Consider the following 4,681-nt stretch of genomic DNA (forward strand, 5'->3'; position numbering starts at 1 on the left):
GGCATCTTCCAGTGTGAAAGATGCCCTTGAATTGGTTTTATTTTTTTTTTTACTTCTTCTGTAATAAATGGTTCACTGGGTAGCATACTGTGTGTTTAGGCAAATTTGATGTCTCATTTCTGCTTAGAATTAAAGTTGAAAATATTTAGCTGTATTTAGAGCATTGTACTGCAGGCTAGGAACACAGCAGAAGTCTTCTTTAGGCATATCACAAAGAGTTAACCCTGCAGCTAGCCAATAGTGTGTGTGGTTCCCGTAGGCAGCCAGGATAAACAAGTACGCAGGGCTAATTCAAATTACATTCATACACATTTCTCATATCTGTCACTCTCTGGTTCCAAAAGTATTCCTATTTTATATTCTTTAGAATTTTAATTCTCATTTTGTTTGTAGAGAGAGGGAAACATTCTTTCCATCTAGTTAACACTGAATTTCTTATCCTTAGCGACTACAAGACACTTCAAGCAAGCTTACAGAAGACTACAAAGAAGAACAAATAGAAAACAGTTCTCTTACTGAAAACCTGAATAAGTGAGCAGGCAAAAGTTATATATAGTGTTATGGAAGTCTTCGCTACTATTGTACCATATATTTGGAAAGAGTTCTTTTTTCTCTGATTTACTGAATACTCATATATATGTCATTCTCCCAATCAATACTAAAAATTTATTTTGAACCGTCATATATATTTTCTTTCCATTTTTTAACATGGTAGGAAAAGGAGATGACAGGAGCACAGGACAAATTGAGGTGATTACTCCAGACTGTAGTTTGGGAGACAGAGCCTTGTAATAAGAGCCATAAAAACCTCTATCCAGTGACTCCCAGAAGGGACAGCTGGAGAGAAGAAAGGGTCAGGTGCCAGCAGCTGCGTGACAACAGCCCAGAAGATCTGTGTTAAAAATCTATCTGTAGAACAACACAGACGTGACTGGGATTGGCTACCTGAAAACGGGGGCTGTTTGTGCACATCCTTCTTATTGCCTGTGTCCTTCTTATTACCTCTTCCCTTTGTTTTCCTCCAGGAGCCGCCACTTACGACTCATTTTAACCAGATTGCACTGAATATAAAAATGTACCCAGACGTAAGGCCAAAACAGTGACAAATCATATATTCTTGAGGCAGATTTTCTTGATGGGAAAATCTAAAACAGATTTTGGCTAACTTAATAACTGTGTTAGGATGTAGATTAAATAATTAAATGTCTAAATTAAATTTATTAACTTAGTTTTACATTGATATTTAAAACCATGTTACATGAAATATTAATTTTTATTAAATTGTATTTTTCACTCACATTTTACAAGTTTTACTCAAAAATCTTCTTGTGCATTCTCAGCATTATGATGGCTACTTTTTGAGTGAACTAACAGATTCCAAGGCTCTTCACTTTGTCTTCCATCTAAGCTGTTTCAAAAACCATATATGCGTACTGTCATTGGAAATTTCATTCCAATCCACAAGTACTTACTTGCTTTGTAGGTTTATTTTTGTGATAATTGCAAAATAAATATTGTATTTTTTTAAGTGTTTTTAAAGGCTTATTAAAAACAACTTCCAGCACTAACAATAGTGAGGTAATACCCCAGAATGACTAAATCTGTGTGAAATTTCTTTGTCTCACTTTTTCATATTTCATCAGATGAAATATCAAAAATACGCAAAATTAGTATTGATTGAGAATGTTTTTGGCTAGTGTATCTTCTTTTGCAGGCATGACTGTTGTTCAAAATAGTGTACTTTATTGTTTCTGAAGGTTTTGTTCCCCTAGTTAGTTCTCAAGTGTTCTTCAGCAAAACCCTTCAATGCTTGAAAACTAAACTCCGAAGTCTGTGGCGTTGGTGTTTCCTTTTAAGCTTGGCAAAATTGACAGATGTTCTGTGTGACACAGTACCTCACACAGTGCCTATAATGCTGAACACGTTGCCTGGCTCTTGGTTGGTACTCAGTAAATGTTTACCGAATGAGTGGTGGGATGAAGGGTTAATTTCACAGTCCACGTAGATGTACAGAAGAAACAGGATATTCTCTCAGACACAGATTTGCAGGACATCTACCCGACAGCTATTTTATTTGTCTCTTCAAATTTTCAAAATATTTTAAACCACATGAAACTGTTTATTGAATGTGAATCTGAAATGAATTTTAATCAAAATCTTTGCATTTTTTAAATTTTTCACTTCAGATTAGTTTTGTTAAACGAGGAAGCAAACTTGGAAAGTGAACCAGGTAAGATGGTAAAATTCATTACTTTGAAATGATCACATTTTAAATAACAAAATAGTTTATCATAGCTTTTTAAGAGATTGTGTTAAAATCCATTTAACTAAAAAAGACCTGTTAAGTACGTCACTTTATAGGTCCCCTCTGTACAAACACTTTTTAGTTATCTTTTTAAAAGTGCCTAATGAGAGGGTCCAGTAATCTTCTTTAGGAATTCTGGTCTTCCCAAAGATAGGTGTTTTTAATTGCAGAAATCCAATTCACAGATAATAGTGTTGCATGATTAAACTTCAAGCTTTCCTCATACTTTAATTGTATAATTATTTTTTAATTATAAATATGTTATATATACCCACCCAAAACCAAACCCACTGCCGTCAAGTCAACTCTGATTCACAGCAGCCCTATGTGTCAGAGTAGAACCGCCTGGTAGGGTTTTCAAGGCCGTGATTTTAGGGAAGCAGACTGCCACATCTTGGTCCCAAGGAGGGGCTGGCGGGTGTGAACGACCAGCCTTCTGGTTGGCAGCCAAATGCTTGACCACTGCACCACCGGGGCTCCTGATTATAGATACAGCCAACATATATTTGAATCACTGTGGTAAAAGATAATTGAGGCTTTGGACCCAGAAAAACCTGGGTTTGAACCTGGGATTTTTAATCAAGTCATTTCTGCTTCTCTCATTTTTCTTACCTGAAATGTGAGTAATTTGTGTCTACTTACAGTAACATTAGTGTTAGAGATAATATTTATAATCTACATAGCACATAGTAGGCGCTTTATAAATGAGAGGTATTTTTAAGTATATACTGAAATAGAAGTTGTACTGATAAAAAAAACCATTTAAGCCATAATAGTCATGAACTTGTATGTCTAACATAGCTTCAGAAGGGTAGCAGCTTGTGTGTGTATAACCCTGCACAGAGAACATGTCTTAAAGTCACAAAGGAAGTATAATGGACACCATCCCTTATATTTTCACCGACCATTCATAGCATTATTTTATCTTTTTAGTCCTGCTGCATCAATAGTTACGTACTTTTTAAATTTCTAGTTACTTATTTGTGCCTTCTCCCTTTTTTCTTGACTGATCTTGCTAAAAGTTTGTTATTCTTTCAATTAGCAAACTTTTGGCTTTGTTAAATCTTCCTACTGTGTGTTTGTCTTCTGGTTTATTAATTTCAGTTGTTTATCTTGTCTCCCATTGTAATAGGGCATAATTATTTTTTCCTTGATATGGGCCTAAAACTTGGAAGTAATTTTTTTCAAAAGCAGTGCTTTGCAGGGATTTTGGTTCATATGTTCTATTTTTTAAATGTTAAAATATTTTTAAAAAAAAAGACAGAATATGCTATTTGATCACAAGAGAGTATGCTGTCTTTTAGCACATCTGTCTGATCTTTCCCCTCATATGAGACCACTCCTACTCAAGCGCCAGTTTAGGTGAGAAACGTGGAGGTGCTGCTTACTACTATGTGCTGCTCTTACAATAAAGCAGCCTTTGAGTGAAAAGTAGACCATATCCATTCATTCACGCCTTCCACATAACGTGAACAGTCATTGTGTCAGAGGCACAGAGTTCAGGCGGAACAGACTATAAAATAGCCTTCACAGCGTATAGAATAAGAATAGGTCCACCAGGGAAGGAATAGCTTTGGAACTTTTCATTTTCAAAGGGACATAGGTATACCAACTACTGTCAGTATTCAGTACTATTATAAAGCTGTTTGTTACATCAGCAATACCAATTTGTTGTATAAAATTAATTTTGTGCGTGTGTGTATGTGTATATATATATATATATATATATATAATATATATGACTCTTTAAACTTTTATTATGTCTCCCTTCTAGATGGACTTGGTCAGTTCCTTCTAATCTGACTTGGTCAGTTGGGCACTTTGGCTTAATTATTATAAATAAGTAAATAAGTATGCTAAATTTATTGTTTTTCAACTTATCTTTTATCTGCTTTTTTCTAGCAACTGAAGTTCACAAGGAGGAACATTTTCAAATGAGGGATTTTGGAACACCTCCGTTTTCTAACTCTGAAAATGGTAAGAAATTATAATTTCACTATGTATATGGATAATTTATTATTGGAAATTCTTCAATTTTTATCTAGTATCTAATTTTTATCATTAGAAATTGTATAGGTCTCTAAACAGGGATGCAACGGTGTACTTCTACTCTTTAGCCAATCTTATTGGAAATTAAACAGTTCTTTGTTTTGTGTGTTTGGCCCCAGTCGGAATGTACCCATCCAACTGTGTGTATGGTTAGGGCTGTGTCTGTCTTACTCTGTCATGTATCTCCACCATCCAGCAGTGTAGGAACTCAGAAAATGTTTATTGAACAAAACGGATACAATTTGTACACCCAGTGTTTTGAAAAACTAGCAAATTATTAAATGTCATTATTAAAGAAATTAAAATCATTATTTAATAAACCAAAGA

At 34.6% G+C, this 4,681-nt stretch overlaps 1 long non-coding RNA gene across 1 annotated transcript; it reads left to right on the forward strand.

Moving 5' to 3' along the window:
- Positions 1–468: 468 nt before the first annotated feature.
- LOC135231538 (uncharacterized) lies at positions 469–4,266 on the forward strand. The gene is made up of 3 exons (XR_010322250.1): positions 469–531; positions 2,187–2,230; positions 4,208–4,266. It is a non-coding gene; the product is annotated as an uncharacterized LOC135231538 (long non-coding RNA).
- The last annotated feature ends 415 nt before the right edge of the window (positions 4,267–4,681 follow it).

The sequence above is a fragment of the Loxodonta africana genome, chromosome 6, assembly GCF_030014295.1.
Source record: "Loxodonta africana isolate mLoxAfr1 chromosome 6, mLoxAfr1.hap2, whole genome shotgun sequence".
Taxonomy (NCBI): Eukaryota; Metazoa; Chordata; class Mammalia; order Proboscidea; family Elephantidae; genus Loxodonta; species Loxodonta africana.